Source organism: Chrysemys picta, chromosome 3 (assembly GCF_011386835.1).
Source record: "Chrysemys picta bellii isolate R12L10 chromosome 3, ASM1138683v2, whole genome shotgun sequence".
NCBI lineage: Eukaryota > Metazoa > Chordata > Testudines > Emydidae > Chrysemys > Chrysemys picta.
The window spans coordinates 13,120,361-13,142,589 of NC_088793.1; the positions used below are offsets into that span (position 1 = coordinate 13,120,361).

Consider the following 22,229-nt stretch of genomic DNA (forward strand, 5'->3'; position numbering starts at 1 on the left):
AGCCCCAGAGGTGCTTAGTGGACAGGCCCACCTGGCTCCCCTGCTGACAAAAACGGGGGAGCAGCTGGGAGGGCAACTGCGATGCTGTGACTGGTGTGTGGACCTGTGGGTAACAGTAGAACTATGGGGCAGTCCGCCCCTAACCCAGTGCACCTTTTGTGGCAGGGGGATGGACCAACCCCGCACAGAGGACCACGGGGACCACCCAGCGGGCATCAGCGAGCCTCGCTAAAGCAGCCTCCTGGGTAGGGAGAGAAGGTGGTTTAAGGGGAGAGGTGTGTGGCAGGGTGGTGCTAGAGAGGTCTTAATTAGCTCCTGCCACTCCAGTCCCAATCATGGGGATTGGATTGAGGCTGGGTAGATAACCTGATGCTTACCTGGTAACAGATCACACCTGCCAGCTCGTTAGCAGGAGTTATAAGGCTGGGAGGAAGTGAGAGCAAGATAAGCAGGCAGAGACCAGGAGGGGAAGATTAGGCTCAGACTCAGAGGGAGGTGGGAGCCAGGTGCCTCCTAGTCTGTTGCTGGCCAGGCCACAGGTAGGCCAAGCTGTTGTAAAAAGCCTGTATATAGTTGGAAACTGGTGGTGGGGGCTTGATCACAAATAAAGAGCACGGGTGTTGCACCAGCCTGAAGTGTCCCTGAGTCTCTGAGAAGAGAGGGAGAAGGGCCAAACAGGAGCATCACGGCGCGTGCCCCGTTACACTGACCTATGAGGAAAGGTGACGATAACTGGGCACGTTTTGTCTTTTGGAAAGAAGACTGAGGGGAGACCTGATAACAGTCTTCAAATGTGTAAAGGGATGTGATTAAGAGGATGGTGATCAACTGTTTTCTAGGTCCACTGAAGGTAGCACAAAATTTTCAGCAAGGGGGATTTAGGTTAAATATTAGGAAAACTTTCTAACTAAAAGGGTAATTAAACTTTGGAACAGGCTTCCAAGGGAGGTTGTGGAATCCCCATCATTAGAGGTTTTTAAGAACAGGTGGGGAGAACACCTGTCAGGTATGGTCCAAGTTTAGTTGGTCCAGCTGCAGCCCAGGGGGCTGGATTTGATCACCCTTTGAGGGCCCTGTCAGCCCTGCATTTTTATGATTCTAGAATTCTAAAAGACTTCACATAAGTAAACTCTCCTGACTTCAGAATTGACCTTTATGCAACAGAGCAAAGTGCTGACAAAGAAACTGCCACATGGGGAAGGACACAGAGTCACATGAAGTTGGCCAAGGAACACAACACAGGGAGGAATGGGAAGTGGCCTGCAGCAGTAAGTTGCTGACAGGAGCTAAACCAATAAATGTTCGTTATATGTCCCAAGAAGTTTTGCACAAACCACTGTGGCCTAACGTATCTTACACCATCTGGGATGGCACAAGATGTTTTTCACAAAGACCATGGAATTTTCCAGAGACAAATTTTCAAGAATTCCAAAGTCCAAATTGTGGCTGGACATGTCAAATCTTCCCTAGAACCATGGGTCACTTTCCGATTGGCCCACAGCAGTTTTACCAAGTAGAAACCAAACCTTCAGAATCTGTATAAAACAGGCTGTTTTGGTTAAAGCAGGGGTGGGCAAACTTTTTGGCCTGATGGCCACATTGGGGTTTCGAAACTCTATGGAGGGCCAGGTAGGGAAGGCTGTGCCTCCCCAAACAGCCCAGCCTCCCAGACTCCCATGCCCCTTATCCAACGTCCCCTCCCCCGCTGCTCCCCGCCCGCTTACCATACCGCTCAGAGCAGTAGGACTGGCAGCCGTGCTGCCCGGCCGGAGCCCGCCACGCTGCCCAAGAGGAGCTTGCTGCCCCTCCGCCCAGAGCTTCCCCACCCAGGAGCTCAAGGGCTGGGCAGGATGGTCCTGCAGGCCAGATGTGGTCCCCGGGCCATATTTTGCCCACCTCTGGGTTAAAGTGTCAGTCCCTGAAATGAAAATATCTGGCTGAGTGAGACAGCGAGTGGGAACTTATTTGGCTGCTGAGAGCCCCCCATGTCTGGCAACTGCTAAAGTCACATCTCAGATAATCCCCTTAATAACTCTTCCTTTAAAGTCCTATCTAGAGAGATGTCTGTGATGCCTGGACCCTACAGCCTGGTTCAAAGCCCATTGAAGTCAATGAACAATGTCACTTTGATTGTACTAAATTCTCTGGAGAAATTCAAACATATTACATTTATCGTGTGCTGCTCAGCCACAAGTATATAATTCTTCATGACCTGCCCATGGCTCCATTAGCCTCTTCACAGGCATTCTTCTTTTACTCTTTGATTTGGTAGGGTAGACGTTGGACTTAATGGACTATAATTGCCAAAAAGTAAAACACAGCCCAGAAGGATGGTCTGATGGTTTACTGACTAGACTGGAACTGAGCAAGTCACGGCTAAGTTCTGAGCTCTGCCACCCATTCTTTGTGTGACCTTGGGAAAGTCACTTCATCTCTCTGGGCTCCTGTTCCCCACTTGTAAAAAAGGATTCTGTTGCTGCATAGAAATCAATCCTTGAGCAGAAGAAGCTGCATGTTGGGAGGACCTTGGGACAGGCCCACAGAACAAACTCACAAAAGAACAATGCCTCACATGGACGGCCGAGCCCCTGACTTCCACCTCCCCAACTATCAACCCCTTCCTGCCCATTAAGACAGGACTCAACCACTTCCCACTGCCCAACCCCTCCCACCACCATTTTGCACTAAAACTATTCTGATTGGTATATATTTCCCTTCCACAAGGGCCTACAATTTCAAAACCCACTCCAATTGGTAGAGGGTGGCAGGAGGAGTTCTTAGAAGCATCATATGACCCTCTTCCATATGGGTCAATCCACCCCAGAACTGATTGGTCAAACCCATTCTTGGGGTAGTGCTATACACCTGAGCCCTACTCTGATTGGCAAAGAGTGGTGGGAGGAGTTCTTAAAGGGGGTCTCATGACATCTCCTGCTTCAGGTTACATGTCAATCTCTACCCCGAAATTTACCCTAATTGGTCAAACTAATTTTTGGGGCAGGCTTGTGGATTACCCAACAGGTCAGAGACAGGCATGGACTCCTGGTCTCCTATATCCTAGTCCAGTGCTCTAGTCACTAGGATGCACTGCCTTCCCTGTTCATATATTAACACCTTTTCTAACACAAAGCCTTTTCCAGGTAAAGAAAAGTCCCTCCGGGACTGGTCTCTGCGGATGTCACAGTAAGGACTGTGAGGGAAAGCTGGGGGCAGGGCCGGGGCATATGGCACTGAGAAAAGGAGCTGCTTTGAGGAGAAAAGCTGGAGGTAACAGTATTTTGCTGCTGCACAGAAATGGCAAAGTGACTGTGAGTTCAATTGTTTCGCCCTCTCCATGGGAGGACCCCATGTGGCTCCCTCATTTAAACCCACACTTGCAAATTTAGTCAGGCTTCTATAATCCACGGTATTTGGGATTTGTGCTGCCATCCCGCTTCCTGCAGGTAGCGCCCTGCACATGGCCATGTCTCGACGCTCAGGCACAAGAGAAGGGGACCTCATGGAGAGGAGGTTTGGGAGGTGAGGGGAGCAGAGAGAGGGTCGACATGCTGTGGGCATTACACACTGTACAGCAAAGCTATGACTGAACACAACTCCTCTGGCAACACCACCAGCCAAGCAGCTTTGTTAAAGATGTAAGGAACCTTTAAAGCTTTCTACCAGTGAGCTCACTGAAACATACAAATATGTAAGTCCCCTGGTCTTGAACACGCCAGTGCAGATTTAACATATGATAATGACCTTTTATTTTATTTATATTTAATTTAAAAGAAAAAAAAGAAAGGGATTTTGATGGAAAAGAAATAGCAAAACAGCCCCCGTGTGCCAATCAAATCACTCCCACGCATGTTTGCAATACAGCACCACAGACAGTTACTCGTATTAAAAAGAGAACAAGCTCTTATTGGTGACACAACGGCTCCCTTTTAGTTTTCTTCCAGCTCAGGAGATTCTTGACAATCCAGATGAAAAGGATCCAAGGATTTTAGAAGCAAGGCGTCGTCTGCCAGACTCCCAGCGAGCCTGCATTGACAATCTCTGCTGCCATCACTCACTCCCAGAGCTGCAAAAACAGAAGAAACTCTCACACTCTATGCTTATAGCCATTAGCATAAGGAAGATGTGGCATTGCATTTCAAATCAAAAGCAGGGCAGGAATTTCCTCATCACTAAATGGTGAGTTCAGATATTCCTGGTAAACTCCAGAGCAGGGGATTCTTTTCTCTCCTGCAATGTTCTTCTACAGACTTTTAATGAAGATAGTCAGATATACTAAACATGGGAACTGGCTGCCCACCTGGCTTACCAGGTAAATATGCCTGACTTCTGAACATGGATTTCCCCTCCCTTTACCCCTAACTCTCTAGAGATCCAGCAGGTGACAAGAAGAATTGGCTAAAGATAAGCAATGAGACCAAATTAACTTTACTCCAGGAACCTTCATTTTCAAACCAGTAAGAAGAAATTCTGGGCAATGTTAGCATTGAAGTCACCAAGGTTTGTAATAGCTCTGGAATTCTAAAAGAGAAATGTGAATGTTCTGAGTATGTACTGAGCTACATTAAGGACTGAAAGTAGCATAAAACTGTGGCTCAAACCACAGAGTGCTGGCCCAGAAGGAATGGCAGCCATCACACGTGTGCTCAAATGCACCTCCATGCCACACAGAAGCAACTTCATGCTCAAGGCGACACCTCATACTTGAAGGCTCTGTACCCAGATATCCTGTTACACAGCTCCAATAATGCTGCCCTGCACCTGCTGGACCTGTAAGTCTCACAAGTTCATCATTTTGTTCATTTCCAATTTTCCACACTGGTTCATTCTGGATGGAGTCTGTACAGAGGAGCAGGCCACAAACTGAGTTCCATTGTCCTGGGGTGGTGCTGAGTGTTATTGGATCTCAGAGGGGCAAGCTCTGTAGCACTGAGCACTGTGGAGATACTGGGCTCCTCCAGGCTGTGGACAGGCCATAGGCAGCCTGAGTAAAGCATCTCTAAGGTTATTTTAACATGTAAACTCCAGATAGTCCACAATCAGGACAGAACAAAAGTTTCCTTTGTCCCATGTCACAGGGTTGTGCCATGATTTCTGAGCTTTCAAGGTCATTAAACTACAGCTATAGAAAGGAGAGACACAAATATTCTGTTTACACAGTGATGTCTACCTTGTTGAATCCTGAACTTACCTCCACTTTACAGCAAGGGATCCCAATAGCACAGGTTCCAATCTGTCTAGAAGGTAGGTGACATCTAGTGTTGCAGAATTCTCCACGACCTATACATTGTCTGGGGTCAGTGAATCCTGCACAGAGAAAAAGTCTTGATTTGCATTCACACAGCAGGGTAAAAAAAAGAGTACCGATTGCAGCATGATGGGCATTTCTCATTAACTGAAATTCCCATTCACTGAGATCAGGTCAAGTCTCCCCAGTTATCTTAAATTAATGGAGATACCCTATCTCCTAGAACGGACCTTGAAAGGTCATCAAGTCCAGCCCCCTGCCTTCACTAGCAGGACCAAGTACTGATTTTGCCAAAGATCCCTAAGTGGTCCTCTCAAGGATTGAACTCACAACCCTGGGTTTAGCAGGCCAATACTCAAACCACTGAGCTACCCCTCCCCCATCTTCCTATGCAGGCTTTCACTTAATCTTTGATAATACATAATCCGTAGTTCTGTGCCCAGTCAATAGGTGTCCCTAATAATTAAACAGAGAGAGTTAATTAACCAGATGTGCTGGCTCCCTTGCTTAGGGTGACCATATTTCCCAAATGGAAAAAGGGACACTGTGCAGGGCTGGCCTGAGGCCCCCCGCCCCAGGCCCACCTGAGCCCCCCTCCCCGCACAGGGTCCAGGCAGGGCTTGGGTAAGCAGTGACACACATCCAGAGGCTTGGGCTGGAGTCGCTACTCACCTGAGCCCTGCCTTCCCCCTGCCGGAGCCCTGCCACCCACCACCCTCATGTGGGGTGGCATCGCCGCTCACCCCCTGCATGTTCCTCCACACCCACTTTTTTGACAAAAGTGGGCATTTGTTTCGTTTGCTCTTGCCAACTGATCAAGTTGGCAAGAGCAAAAGGGACAAATGCCCACTTTTGCCAAGAAAATAGGGGCGGCAGGGACAGAGCTTAAAAAAGGGACTGTCCAGGTCAAAACGGGACTTATGATCACCCTACCCCTGCTACATGCTTCCAAAGCGTAGCAATGATCAGAGTGTCCTTCATAGCTCTACACCTGTACAGGATGGAAAGCAGGTAGCTGCCTGAATCACAAACTACTCATACCCACTTCTGATGTGGTTTTGACTGTTTCTGATTCCTAACAGTGATGTACAAGTCAGTATCCGCTCTACTCTGCTCTGGTTAGGCCTCAGCTGGAGTATTGTGTCCAGTTCTGGGCGCCGCATTTTAAAAAAGATGTGGAGAAATTGGAAAGGGTCCAAAGAAGAGCAACAAGAATGATTAAAGGTCTTGAGAACATGACCTATGAAGGAAGGCTGAAAGAATTGGGTTTGTTTAGTTTGGAAAAGAGAAGACTGAGAGGGGAGATGATAGCAGTTTTCAGGTATCTAAAAGGGTGTCATAAGGAGGAGGGAGAGAACTTGTTCACCTTAGCCTCTAAGGATAGAACCAGAAACAATGGGTTTAAACTGCAGCAAGGGAGGTCTAGGTTGGACATTAGGAAAAAGTTCCTAACTGTCAGGGTCGTTAAACACTGGAACAAATTGCCTAGGGAGGTTGTGGAATCTCCGTCTCTGGAGATATTTAAGAGTAGGTTAGATAAATGTCTATCAGGGATGGTCTAGACAGTATTTGGTCCTGCCATGCGGGCAGGGGACTGGACTCGATGACCTCTCGAGGTCCCTTCCAGTCCTATAATCTATGAATCTATGAATCATAAATGTTGATTGGCTGAACAGGGTTGAACCAGCTCAGTCCTGGGTTGGATGGCTGGTACTTTTAGAAACAGAAGGGTTTGAACAAGTCCCTTCCAGTCTGAATGCCTGATTGTCTGTGAGACCCTGCATAAAGATTCCTGTGAAGACTCAGCACTTTGGAATATTTTCTCAATGACCAGTTGCCAGGTTTAGACATGCCACACAGGCCGGACCTTTTGAGAACATAGTCCAAATGTCGTTTAGGATATTTTGATTGGATTATTTTAAATTAGATTTTAGCTGTGCTTTCCTTAAAGCATCCACTGCTCACAGATATCAACCCAAGACCTAAACAGTATTGTCTCATTGCTTCCTTGTGCTTCACCTATCTGTCTGTTTCCTCTCTTGTCTTATATATGGATTGTACATTTGTTGCAGCAGGGAGCATGTCTTTGCTGTACAGTAGAAGAGATCCTTACACAATGGGGTCCCAGTCCATTACTGGGGCTCTCAGGTGCTAACTGTATTATAATAAATTATTATAATAAATATAATAGTGTGAAACAACAATAACACAGGCACATTGTCATTTCTGCAGAAACTTTTCCAACGCCACACAATGACATTTCCAGTAATGAAACCAAACACAAAAATATGGCAGATTATTTCCAGGGGACAGTATGGCTAAGGCATTGGGAAAATAGTCTGCCACATCATATATCTGGTTTCTTTTTCCAGATTGTGTATTCCCTCATTGAGGCATGAGACAACACTTAATAATAAAGCATGTAAAAAGCCCTAAATAGTTCACCCTAATTGACAGAAGATATTACATTCCAATTCATGGTCTCCTGCTTCCCATCCCAGTTCACAATGCCTGTAAGAGGGCCGGACTCACCCCTGCAGCACCTCCTGCTGGTCATCCAGGGAATTAGCTCTCTAGCCTCTGGAGCACCCTCTGCAGGCCAGTGATCTGACTCATTCTCTCCTTCTCAGCTCCCATGTCCCTCCCAGGACCCCAGTGCCCTTTGCTCTGGGTGCTGCCCCCTGGCAGTACCCACACACTAGGTCTCCCCTCCCTGGCAAACCCCCACCCACTATCCCCACCTTGCCTCAGCACTAGGCCACTGCCAGTCACCAACTAGCCCCCACTCCCTGGGGCAAACTGCAGTATAGGCCGCTCATCACTGGCAAGGGGGGTTTGGACAGGCTTCCTTGGCCTAGCACTGGGCTGCCCTCTGCAACCCCCAGTACCCCTTGGCCTTCCACTAGGCCACAGCCTGGGGCTATCCAGGCTGGGGCTATCCAGGCTGGGGCTATCCAGGCTGGGGCTATCCAGGCCTGCTCCACTACAGGTACCCTGTCTAGCTCCCTGCAGCCAGGCCCTTCTCTCTCTGAAGAGAGAGAGAGACTGCTGAGCTCTTCGCTCCCAGCCTTCTTATACAGGCCAAGTGGGGCCTGATTGGGGCATTCCAGCTGTGGCTACTTCCCCAATCAGCCCAGTAGCTTTTCTCTTTGCCCCAGCCCTCTGCCAGGGCTGTTTTAAACCCCTCAGGCAGGAGCGGGGTAGCCACCCCGCTACAATGCCCTGGCCCAAAGGGTATTTTCATTAGGTGAGGCCAGAGGAAGAGGACACATCTTGTATGTGGACCATACATACATTCAGTTCTGTTTTGCATGCTGAAACATACCGAATGTTAAAAATTTACACCATATATCCAATATGAATTTGCCTAGTTTCAACTCCCAGCCATTGGATCACATAATACCTTTATTTACTAGATTGAAGAGCCCATTATTATATATTTCTTCCTCACATGCATACTAATAAATTGTGATAAAGTTACCTCTTAACCTTCTCTTTTTAACCTAAAGAGACTGAACTTTTTGTCTATCACTATAAGGCATGTCTTTAACCCTTTAGTCATTCCTGTGACTGTTCTCTGAACCCTCTCCAACTGATCAACATCCGTCTTGTCTTGTGGACACCCAAACTGGACACAGCATACTAGAAGTGGTCACAACTGGATGTGTCAAATATAGAGGAAAAATAACCGCTCTACTTCAGATTCCCTTCTTTATGTATGCAAGGATTGCATTAATCCTTTTAGCCACAGGATTGCACTCAAAGCTCATGTTCAGCTGATTACCCACCCACAACCCCCAAAACTTGTTTTTAGAGTCACTGGTTCCCAGGATAGAGTTCCTTCTCCTGAAAGCTTGGCTGACCTTTGTTCCTAGATCCATATATTTATATTTAGCTGTTTGATTGTTTGCTTGTGCCCAGCTTACCAAGTGATCCAAATCCCTCTGTATGAGTGACCTGTCCTTTCATTTTTGTCACCTGCAAACTTTATAGGTGATGATTTTATGTTTTCTTTAAGGCCCTTGAGAAACATGTTTACTAGCATAGCCGTAAGAACCAATCCCTGTGGGCCTCTACTAGGTTGAAATTAGGGATAATATTACAGGTCAGAGTTTAGCCAAATCTGAATGGATCTTAATAGGCTCCAACCAAATGTCAAGTATCTGCTGCAAACCTTACAACTCTTTAGAAAAAAAAAGTTGGAAAATAAATTATAATTCAGAGTTAGAGGAAACCTTAGTACAGACTCACACAAACATCCGTCTATATTGTCCCTTCCTTTCATTAGGATCTTACCTGTAGTGCTCTGCAGCAGCAGGAAAAAGACAGCAAAGAGCAGGTAGAGAATCTTCATGGCTGAAGCTTGGCTGAGAACTCAACGTCACTGGGGAGAAGAGACTTCACGATGGACAGGAGACGGAGAGTTGCTGTTTATGGGCTGCTGGGGATTGTGAAATGCTGATCCGTTGAAATCTTGTTTTGAAGCGTGTCACATTTATTAAGTTTGTGCTGCAATCTTAAAGGGATAGTGATTATTATTTGTGCAGCACCATAAACATTCCTGGAGAATTTCAGGGAAACACAGCTGACAAGTCCCTGCCTTGAGGAAGTTACAATATGAATATTTACAAGTAGAAACCACCAACTGCCTGGTCAAAAGCCCTTTGAGGAGAATGGAAAGCCTTCCATTAAATATAAATGAGGGCCCTAATGCAGAGAGGAATCTCAGAATACAGCCATACTGGGAAGCATTGGCAGTAGGGTGTGTGCATTTGTGTATTTGTTTTGCACTATATTTATGAATATTTTACATGTATTTAGGGAAGTTTTCTAAGGCCTTGGCTACACTTACCGGCAAGTTCGACGGCTGGAAATCGAACTTCTGGGTTCGACTTATCGCGTCTAGTCTGGACGCGATAAGTCGAACCCGGAAGTGCTCGCCGTCGACTGCGGTACTCCAGCTCGCCGAGAGGAGTACCGCGGAGTCGACGGGGGAGCCTGCCTGCCGAGTGTGGACCAAGGTAAGTTTGAACTAATTCGAAATAAGGTACTTCGAACTTCAGCTACGTTATTCACGTAGCTGAAGTTGCGTACCTTAGTTCGAATTAGGGGGGGTAGTGTAGACCAAGCCTTAGTTCATGCATCCAAACCCATAAAACGGAGGTTAAAATTCTTTTAAAAATCAGAACTCAAGTGAATAACATTTCCCATACTGTGTGTCAGGAATGTATGGGTCTGCTTTTTCTGTATATCTGAACTGAGGAGTTTTACAGTAGTGTAGGAAAAAAAACATGAGTTTTCCCTTTCTTTCCCCCCTATAACAAGCATCAGCCTTAAAGATAACAGACTAAAATAGAGGCGTAAAATATAGATGCATCAAACGTGTGGAAGCCAATGTTACTTGAAGGTAGTCAGCACATCTCAGGATTTGTCTCATTCTCTCAGGAAGGAGAGAACAAGAACTGATTGGGCTTAAACTGCAGCCAGGAAATCTTAAAAAAAAAAAAATTCTAAGGGTTCTACAGAGGCATTTGACACCTCAGTGTTCCCTGGAAGATTCATTCTAACCAGCACCCAGAGCACGCAATACACAACCCCCCACAAAGCTTCATGACCCCTTTAGAATCTCCCTTCCAGTCATCTTCTTCTTCTTCCCTTTTCCCCTATGTTCCCCTATGTTGAGGGGAGTGGACCAAAAATGACATTTCATGCAGAGGGGAACATCAACCGGGCAATGAGGAGCTGTGACAGGGCAGTGAACTGCCCCTCTCATCCCCCCAGTCAGCGCCCTCTATGTCAATTGTCTCTGTGTGGATGGAGGTTCCTGATCTCCTCACCTGCTACTTTCTCCACAGCGAAAGGACAAGGGGGACTGGATGCTTCTCTGCCCAGTGAGGACACTAGGAGTGGGTATGTTACTGATAAAAACAGTAATACTCTTGCAGGACGGTGGCTGTTAGAGGGAATTTGGTTGCAGGACGAGTAAGGGGTGCAGGCTTGGCAATTGATCATTGAGAAAGTATTGCCAAGTGCTGAGTCTTCACAAGAATGTCTGGGCCGAGTCTCACTGACAATCAGACGTTTTGACTGGGTGGGACTGGTTTAAACTCCCATGCTCAGTGCTAGAGTTCTACAGAGTTTAACCAGGAAGCCGGCATATCTGCTGAATTAATTCACTCTGCTCAATTCTTAGAGGCAGCTGGTGAATGGGCACAGAGCTACAGACATTTATATATTACACTGCTCTACAGCCAAAATGCTTCTGAAATAAATGTACTCAAACTTTACTAATTCTGGGTCACTGAGAACGAAAATGATGCTTAAAATTGTTGATTGGCTCTAGTTTTCAAGATATGCTATTGGGTCAGTATATACGACCCTTGACTTGGGAATGGCGGAGGATAAGTGAGTTATAAAGGGAAGGGATCTCAATTTAAACCAGAAATGACTAAAATACATCTTTGACTGGATCTGTGAATAAATCTATGATTGGGTTTGGACAGTACTTGGTTTTTAGGCAAAACAATGAATGATGCAATCTGAAGCTGGTATTGCGTCATACATTATATGAATTGCATCATGTTATTCCTATAAGTCATGGATGATGCAATCATAACGAAACTTACATCACTCTGCTGAACAAATTGCCCTATATCAGCTCGAGAAATCATACAGTGTCGTGCTCTCTTATTTGTCAGTGTTTGATTTTGCAAAGGGACACATTTCTGTTTAGCCAAAGTGAGCACAGATGCCTCGTACTTGTGTGAACAATGCAGATAACTTCTGCTATGTTTGTGGTGAAGTGACTTTTGCATCCCAAAAGCGCAGTATAACCACTATGGTTAAGAAAGCCTATCACCTTTATTTTGGCTGCAAAATTGGAGATCAGGACAAGAGGTGGGCCCCACACATATGCTGCAACACTTGTGCAACAAATCGTCGCCAGTGGTTGAACAGGAAAAGGAAATCTATGCCTTTGCAGTGCCAATGATTTGGAGAGAGCCAACAGATCATACCAGCAATTGTTACTTCTGCATGGTGCCTCCAGTTGGGAAAGGTGTGTCAAAGAAGAAAAAGTGGACTGTGCATTATCCAAACATTCCATCAGCTATACGCCCAGTACCCCACGGAGAAGGACTGCCGGTTCCTGATGCACCACAATCATTCTCACTTGAGTCAGACGAGGAAGAGGAAGAGGATAAAACTTCTGGTCCTGAACCATCAATGTCACAGGACCCATATTTTCTCCCATCCTCCTCCTCTGAACCACACCTCATAACACAAGGTGAACTGAATGACCTTGTCAGGGATTTGGAACTACCCAAGAGTAAGGCAGAGCTGTTGGGCTCCAGACTACAGCAGTGGAATCTCCTGGCAGGTGATGTTAGGGTTTCCATGTTCCGTGACCGTCAAAAGGATCTTGTCCCATTCTTCTTCATGGAAGGTGATCTTGTAGCCTGCAACAACATCGATGGTGTGATGGCAGCCCTCAACATTGTTCACGATCCAGATGAGTGGAGACTGTTCATTGATTCATCGAAGACGAGTCTTAAAGCTGTTTTACTGCATAATGGCAATGTTTTGCCATCAATTCCAGTTGGTCATGCAGTCCATGTGAAGGAAACCTATGACAACATGAAACAACTTTTGAGGTGCATAAACTATGACCAACATCAATGGCAGCTTTGTGGCGATTTGAAGGTTGTTGCTCTCTTGCTTGGTCTGCAGACTGGATACACAAAGTACTGCTGTTTTCTCTGCGAATGGGATAGTCGTGCAAGAGATTCCCACTACATCAAGAAAGATTGGCCACTCCAACAGTCATTGGAGCCTGGGAGGAAAAGTGTTCAGCATCCACCACTTGTTGAATCTAGGAAGCTTTTGTTACCACCCTTACACATCAAGCTGGGTCTGATGAAGAACTTTGTCAAGGCCATTGACAAAACACAAGCAGCTTTCAAGTACCTCCGTGGAAAATTTCCAAGGTTCAGTGAAGCTAAGATAAAGGAAGGTGTCTTTGTTGGTCCTCAGATTCGTGAACTTCTTCGAGATGATGTATTTGACCATGCACTGCGTGGCAAGGAAAAGACGGCATGGAAAGCCTTCCAGTTAGTGGCAATAAATTTTCTCAGAAACAACAAGGCAGACAACTACAGGTTGTTGGTGGAAAACCTCCTCAAGGCATACAAAAGCCTTGGTTGCAACATGTCACTAAAGAGACATTTTTTGCACTCTCATCTAGATTATTTTCCACCGAACTGCGGAGCAGTGAGCGACGAGCATGGCGAGCGATTTCACCAGGACATTGCAACAATGGAGAAATGCTATTAGGGCAAATGGAGCCCATCAATGCTTGCAGACTATTGCTGGACAGTGACAAGAGATGCTCCATTTAATGAATACAAGAGACAAGCCAAGAAGCGCCGAGTAGACACTGAATAGGACTAAACTATGTACATAATAGTTTTTTGCCTTTTGTTTTATAATAAGTTTTATTTATATAACCCTTTTGCTGATTTTTAAAGTGTTACATAAACAGAACAGGTGAAATATTATCATGTAAAGCAACCATAAACACATGAAAAAACCTAGGTTTACAATTTATGATTAAACCTCTACTATCTACACAATATACATAGACATAAAATGTAAAAACTTAAATATCTTAGAAACAGTAGCCAATCAGTTGTTTTAATTGTCATATTTGAATTCAGCACATCAAAATACATAATAAATAGCACATTTTATCTCTGAAGCAGACGACTTCTCAAAAATTGTAGACCAGTGTTATCAAAGATCTAGTGAAAGGGGGCACAGGAAGATAACTGGGCTGACTTGCCTTGTCTCAGTGAACTGGAAATTCAGCTAATTGGAAATGCCCGTTATCCTGTAATCACAGCCCTTGTTTACACTTATGTGTGAATGAAAATCTAGACTCTTTTTCTTCGTGCAGGTTTCACCCACCATATCAGCAACCCCAATGAATATAAACGTGCTGGGGGCTTCTGCCACTATAGATGTCGCCTCCTCCTTCCACAGATTGGAAAGTGCAGTTTCCTGCTAACTTGCTGTAAAAGGGGATGGGTAAGTTCAGGATGTCACAAGGCAGACATCACTGTGTAAACAGCATGGCATCACACAGGCCGTGTAGGGTTGCCAAATTTCTAATTGCTGAATACCGAACATTCTTGCCCCACCCCATTCCCCACCTTATCTCCCAAGGCCCTGCTCCGTGCTCGCTCCCCTTCCCCTCCCTCCTTCACTCTCTCTCTATCCCCTCCGCTCTCTCCTCCCTCTCCCCAGACTCACCTGCTGCCCGCAGAGCCAGGCTGGGAGGAACTGAGGAAGAGCCTGCCCGCCTGCCCAACTAAGGCACAGCGGGGGGGGGGGGGGGGGAAGGGGGATTGATCACTGGATTGAGGGGCTGGGGCACAGTGGGACATGGCAGGGGTCAGTCCCAGTAGCAAGGGGCTAGGGCCATCAGGGCAGAGCAGGGACCAGTCCCCAGAGCAAGGGGCTGGGGCAGGGAGGTGTCAGTCCCTGTAGTGAGGGACCAGGGCTGGGGAAATCAGGGTGGGACAGTCAGGATCACATGCACACACACGCACCGGAGGGCAGCACCTACCTCTTGGAGCTGGGTCCCGACGCCTGCCAGTGCTCTGTGTCAGGCTTTAGCAACTGAGCAGAGAGCAGCTAATCCATGTGGCTCCTGCTGCAGCTGCTGCTCTTCCCGTCCCCCAATCTCAGAGTCTGGTTATTGCGTCCAACCGGACTTTCAGCATCTGGTCAGCTCTGCTGACTGGATGCTGCCAACTTCCCTTTTTGACTGGACATTCCAATAAAAAACTGGACGCCTGGCAACCCATAAGATAGTGTCTGTGTCCAGACAGTGACATACATCTACATTGTTGTTTCATTTAAGAGTACAGGAAACAACAGGGAAGGACTAAAGTAAATTTCCCAAGAGAGAGCACAGGGGATGTGTTTCCTTTGTATCATTGTGAAACACCTGTGAGATCAAAATGGCTGCTCTTTACCATATTAACGCTTAGTTTACCAAAAAGAAATGTGTCCAAATATTGAGCTATGTTTCAGGATGTGTGCGTAGGGTCTGTCATATCACAGTATAAAATGATTTAATCTATCATAGAAAAGCTCAAATAACAAGTATAAGGGGGTAGCTGTGTTAGTCTGTATCCACAAAAACAACGAGGAGTCCGGTGGCACTTTAAAGACTGCCAGATTTATTTGGGCATAAGCTTTCGTGGGTAAAAAGTGGTTTTTGTGGGGAGAAGTGTTTTTTTACCCACAAAAGCTTATGCACAAATAAATCTGGTAGTCTTTAAGGTGCTACCGGCCGGACTTCAAATAACTAGCCACATGTTGGCTTTTGATTGATGCTAATAGTTTTAAACCTTTCAGGAGTTTTATATGTCACTCTCCCAGTAAGGATCTTATTAGGATATTAGTAAACACTATTTCACTAGGAGGGTGGTGAAGCACTGGAATGGGTTACCTAGGGAGGTGGTGGAATCTTCATCCTTAGAGGTTTTTAAGGCCAAGCTTGACAAAGCCGTGGCTGGGATGATTTAGTTGGTGTTGGTCCTGCTTTGAGCAGGGGGTTGGACTGGATGACCTCCTGAGGTCTCTTCCAAACCTAATATTCTATGATTCTATGATTTTCAGTAAGTACCTGAGGACACATTCAACCATGGAATTTTCTCATTAGCACTCACCATAATGACAGCTGACAATCTGATTCCATTATAACCCCATCTTCTCACATGCTTGTCCATTTCTTGAAAGGTCTCTTTCCAGATATCATTTCTGGATTTGAAAGGCCTGCTGTCATCAGACTGAGGGGAGTCGGAGGGACCTGTTGTGAGTCTCTCTGGCAAGAAAAAGAGCAGGGAAAAGCAGGAGGGCTGATCTTGACCAAAAAATGGCTTAAAAATGAAGCCTGCAAAAGCTAACTGAGAGGAGCTTAGAGAAGTCCTGAGCAGAGGAGAATTGGGAGCCCTACATGAAAGCAGACGAGGGGAAGAAATGCTCACTTGACCTTGAAGGAAGCATCTCTAGCCCAGAGCGTGTGTGGGTTTTTTTTCTTTTTAATGTTGTTTTGCCCCAGATGGGGGAAGTTTTGGTTCAGCGAGGAAGTTAAACCACTGACCCAACAGGGGAAACTGAGGCACTGGCCAAGTCAGATGATGAGATGGTAAGCTGCACCCAAATAACATGGATATAACCATGATTTTCCCATTGTAAAAAAAGGCATTTTCAAATCATTCCACTCAAAAATGGAAGAACCATGAAACTCAATTTGTGATCTGGACCTCACTGTAGAGTCCATCCACAATGACAGTGTGAAAAACTGGAGATGAACACAGTGACGAACATGTGAGGATTTCAGATAAAGCAGGTGCCGTGCAGCATTCTTGGAACTGTGTTAAAGAACATCTGGGTCCAGATGCTGCAAACATGAGGAGCCGTGCTGAGCAAAAAGTTGCTCCTATGTGTGTTTGTGGGACGGAGGTGCTTTTGAGCACACCTGTGATGGCTGCCATGCCGTCTTGGCCAGCGCTCTGTAGTTTAAACCAGGACCCTCTGGAGCTAAATGCTCAAGTGTCTTCAGCTTGAACTAAAGAGCCAGCCTCTAGCTGGAGCCTGTAACGGATGCGTAACACACACTGACTGCTGGGGCACACGTATATTATCAGATCTGCTCATTCTTCAATGCAATTCCATAAGCACGAGTGCACTTTAAGGGTTTATGCTACTGGCAGTCTTTAAGGTAGCTCAGTACATACCTCGAGCCTTCACATTTCTCCTTTTAGAATTCCATAGAGGCAGTTTTGGGGTAGGAGAAGTGAAGATAGGAGCTCTGTGGTAGCAACTGCACTGCTACTCTCTTGGCTGCTTCACTGAGCATGTACAGAAATTATCATCAGGGAACTACCATGTGAATAGGGTCAGGCTTTAGGCTTGATGCGCTGGAAGACAGAATAGTCCGGGCATTCTTTATGAATAACTTATTTATCCTATAAGTAAATATTTATTGTTTTAGTTTTAGCTATGAACAAAAGTGTGTTTGAGAAGAAAACTGTATATGGATGTGAGTCACGTTGTTCTACATCTTACATATCTTTGGTTTTATTTTTTCTATATGTCATAGAGAGCGTCAGCATTTCTAAAGGTCACAATTTGGATTAACTCCCTCAATGGAATTTCAAATTTCAACTTTTTTTTAAAAGTTTGTGGAACATGTCAATTATATGATACATCATATTTCCAGCAGTTTGAATATTTAATTTGCTAGGGTTCTTTTTTTAATCACCCAGCGACTTTATTTTTGTGGTTGTCACTTTAACTGTTTAGAATATTAATAGGAAGGACATTTGTAAGAAAATGAGAATCTGCCTCCTTTACTGAAGAGTTAGGGGTAAAGGAAGGGGTGATCCATGTTCAAAACTCAGGTGTGCAGCCAGTTCCCATGTTTAGCTATATCTGACTATCTTCACTAAACGTCTGTAGAAGAATGTTGCAGGAGAGAAATAAACCCCCTGCTCTGGAGTTCACCAGGTATATCTCTACTCAACATTCAATGATGGGGAAATTCCTCCTCTGCATTTGAAATGTAATTTTATAGTGTCCTTGTTTTAATGGCTATAAACATAGAATGTGAGAGTTTCTTGCCTTTTTGCACCACACAGAGTGAGTGATGGCAGCAGAGATTGTCAATGCGGGATCACTGGGAATCTGGCAGACAACACCTTGCTTCTAAAATCCTTGTGTTGCCAGCACAGGGGCCCGAGGACAGCAACAGTGGGGTTCGTTGCCTGGAGTGCTTCGCGTCAATAAACATACCGGGGTGGAGAAACAATCAACGTTTATGTGAGATCTCAAAGTGGTGCAAGGAGACAGGCAAGTCTCAAATCAAGCACATCAGCAAAAACAGTTTCTCTCTTCTTTATACATTTTACAACTAAGCCCCCCCTCTCTCCCCCTCTCTACCACACCCCCCCTCTACCGATTGCATGTTTATACATTTAAGCAATTAAATCATTCTAGGGCTATAAATCTAGCTTGTTAGTAACTTCTCTCTAAACTGTTATTTGGTTCTGTTTACCCTTAGTTTATTACCCCTTCCCCAGCTAGAAACATGCAAACCTCATCATTATTGTTTGGTACCTGGTATGAGCAAGGTCGTAATTGCTAATTGGCTGTTTACACATTCCAATTCCTGTCCTTGGTTTTTGAGGTCGATCAGAGTTAAACATGGAAGGACAGAGTTTAAACATGGAAGAATTTTAGCTCAGGCAGGCCTAGTGACCCCAACACTTGTATCCCTTTCATCTGGGCTGCAAACACTCTTGCATGCTGGAAAAAATCCACAAGGAGCCTTTGTATCACCCATAATAGCTTGTTCTTCTCCTTTTAATAAAAGTAACTGTGTGTGGTGGTGTACTGCAAACATGCCTGTGAGTGTTTTGATTTGTGTGCGGGGGCTCTTCTGTAATTTCTTTTCCATACTAATCCCTTTTTTCTTATTTTTAAATTAAATATAAATAAAATAAAAGGTCACTTTCATATGTTAAATCCACCCAGGGGTGTTCCTAGACCAGGAGACATACATATGTATATATTTCAGTGAGCTCACATGGATAAATCTTTACCTTTTCCTTGGACCTTTGACAAAGCCGTTTGGTTTGTGTTGTTGTCAGAGGAGTTGGGTTCAGTCCCAGCTTGGCTGCACAGTGTGTAACGCCCACATCAGTGCTCCATGGCCTGTCAACCCTCTCTCTGCTCCCCTCGCCTCCCAAACCTCCCCATCATGAGGTCCCTTCTCTTGTGCCTGAGTGTCCAGACCTTGCCCTGTGCAGCAGACTCCCATGCAGGAGCCAGAATGGCAGCGCAAATCCCAAAGATCCAGGCTTAGAAACCTGACTAAATTTGCAAGTGAGGATGTAACTGAGGCAGCCACATGGGGTTCTCCCATGGAGAGGGAGAAACAATGGAGCTCACAGCTGCTTTGCCATCTCTGTGCAGCAGCAAAATACTGTTACCCTGGAGCACCATGTAGGTTGGCCAGGGGGGCCTGTCCCCGCCTAGTTTTGACTCCAAGATATTTTTCCTGACTTGTTGTAGCTAAATTAGCCCCCATATACATATTGTATGTATAGTTGGGGTTATTTTTTCCAATGTGCATTACTTTACATTTATCCACATTAAATTTCATTTGCCATTTTGTTGCCCAATCACTTAGTTTTGTTAAGCTAAAGAGATTGAACTTTCTGAGTCTATCACTAGAAGTCATGTTTTCAAATCCTTTAATCATTCCTAAGGCTCTTCTATGAACCCTCTCCAACTGATCAACATTCTTCCTTAAGTGTGTACGCCAGACCTTGACACAGTATTCATGAAGTGGTCACATCTGGAGGTGTGAAATACAAAGGTAAAATAATCTCTCTATCCCTACTCAAGATTTTCCTCTTTATGCATTCGAAGTATGTATTAACCCTTTTAGCAATTTTCAACTGATTATCCATCCACCCACCCCCAAATCTTTGTTCAGAGTCACTACTCCCCAGGATGGAGTCCCTCTCCCTATAACTGTGGCCAACCTTCTTTGTTCCTAGATCCGTACATCTAGATATAGCTGTATGATTGTTTACTTCTTCTTAGCTTACCAAGTGATCCAAATCCCTCTATATGAGTGACCTGTCCCTTAATTTTTGTCACCTGCTAACTTTATAGGTGATGATTTTATGGTTTTTTTTCATATCCTTTATAAAAATGTTGATTAGTGCAGTGGCAAGAACCAGTTCCTGTGCGACTCCACTAGGTAGAACGTTGGTGATATTATTTCAGGTCATAGTTCAGCCAAGTCTGAACGGATCTTAATAGGCACATTAAAGCACCTTTCTTGCCTCAGGACTATTCTCCAGTCAAATGTCAAGTCTCTGCTGAAAACCATACAACTCTTTAGGAAAAAACGCTGGGAAAATATGATACAAATTTATAGGAAAGCTTAGTACAGACTCACAAATGTCCTTCTATATTCTCCCTTCATTTTCATTAAGATCTTATCTGGAGAGCTTTGCAGCACCAGGAAGAAGACAGCAAAGAGAAGGTAAAGAATCTTCATGGATGGAGTTTGGCTGCTAACTCAATGTAGCTGGAGAGAAGAGACTCCAAGATAGACAGGCGATGGAGAGTCTCTATTTATAGCCTATGGGGGATTGTGAAATGCTGATTTGTTGAAATCTTTTTTGAAGCATGTTACATTGACTAAGTTTGTGTTGCGAAATGATAATAATAATAATTATAATTTGTACAGCATCATAGACATTTCCGGAGAATTTCAAGGAAAAACAGTAGCCAAGTTCCTGCCTTGAGGAAGGTACAATATCAATATTTACAACTAGGAAACATCTAGTGCCTGATTGAAAGCTCTCTGAAAAAAGATGGAAAGCCTCCTATTAAATTGAAATGAGGGTCCCTTTGCAGAGAAGAATTTCAGAATACAGCTGTAGCTTGGAAACATTGGTAGTAGGATATGTGTATTTGTGTATTTGTTTTGTACACTATTTAATCAATATTTTACTCATATTTAGGGAAATTTCCTAATTTAATGCATCAAAACCCATTACAAAGAGGTTAAAATCCTTTTTAAAATGAGAAATAAAGTGAATAACATTATAAATACTGTGTGCCAGGAATCCACATTTTTTTTTCTGTTTATGTAAATTGAGGAATTTTACAGTAAGTGATGGGAGAAAACCACGAGTATTCCATATCTTTTCCCCCACATAACAAGTATCAGCATTAACGATAACTATCTAAAGTAGAGACATAAAATGTTGATGCATCAAACAGGGGGAATCCAGTGGCATTTGCAGGTGCCAAGCACCTCTCAGGATTTGTCCCATTCTTTCAGAACAGAGAGAATAAGAAGTGATTGGGCTTAAACTGCAGCCAGGAAAATATAAGAAAATTTCTAAGGATTCTATAGAGCTGTATGACATCTCAAAGATCCCTGGGGGATTCATTCTAACCAGGGTTCAGAGCCTACAAAATATAACCCCCCACAAAGATTCACAGACCCCCCCCCCTCCCATTCACCTTCTTCCTCTTCCCCTCCTTTTCCTCCCATTTGGAGGCACCAAATACAAAAAGTTGAGGGGTGTGGACAAAGTATGAGAATCCATGGGGAAGAGGACATCAATGGGGCAATGAGGAGCTGTGACAGGGAAGTGAGCTGTCCCTCTCATCTCCCAGGCATTGCCCTCTACTTCAACTGTCTCTCTGCTGTTGGAAGGTCTCCTTACCTGCCACTTTCTCCACAGAGAAAGGACAAGGGGCACTGGATGTTTCTCTGCAGAGGGGGGATACAAGGAGCAGTCATGTGACCAGGGCTGGCCACCTCTCTCCTCTTCATTCCCTGTTATGTTCTCACCATATACACAGATAAGTTATATAAAAAACAGCTATTCTCATGCAGGGAGGTTGCTGGCAGAGCCACAATTAGTAATTGCTTTTATTTTGTCCTATATGATTTATAGTTATTCTGTGGTTATGGTTACAAACTGTATGCTATTATTAGAGTTTTAAAGATGGCATTTGATTCTATGAATCTAGACAAACTTTGGGCAAAATTAAGAAGGACAGGTATCTGTCTAAGAGTTGTGAGCATTTTGGAGGCTTTCCAGCAGAGCAATATGGGTTGGGTAAAGGCAATGCAGAATGTTTCCCGGGAGCTTGGGGAGAACTCCAGGAATGCCTTCTAGAACCTCTTGTTATGAATTTATATAATAATGGTGTGATGGATGTTTTAAAGGAAGATAAGTTTTTCCCAATGCACATTCAGGGTAGATCTATCCCGGTATTGTTATATGCCAATGGCATGGCTGTTTTATCGCAAACTCTAACAGGCCTCTGCTGGCTGTTATCTGAATTTCCCTCTTATTTTAACTCTCAAGACGTG

The 22,229-nt window shown here is 44.8% G+C and overlaps 1 long non-coding RNA gene across 1 annotated transcript; it reads right to left on the reverse strand.

Moving 5' to 3' along the window:
- Positions 1-4,041: 4,041 nt before the first annotated feature.
- Positions 4,042-8,617, reverse strand: LOC135982006 (uncharacterized). Its single transcript, XR_010599205.1, has 3 exons — positions 7,778-8,617; positions 5,189-5,304; positions 4,042-4,063 (listed from the first exon to the last, which is right to left on the reverse strand). It is a non-coding gene; the product is annotated as an uncharacterized LOC135982006 (long non-coding RNA).
- Between the last annotated feature and the right edge of the window lie 13,612 nt (positions 8,618-22,229).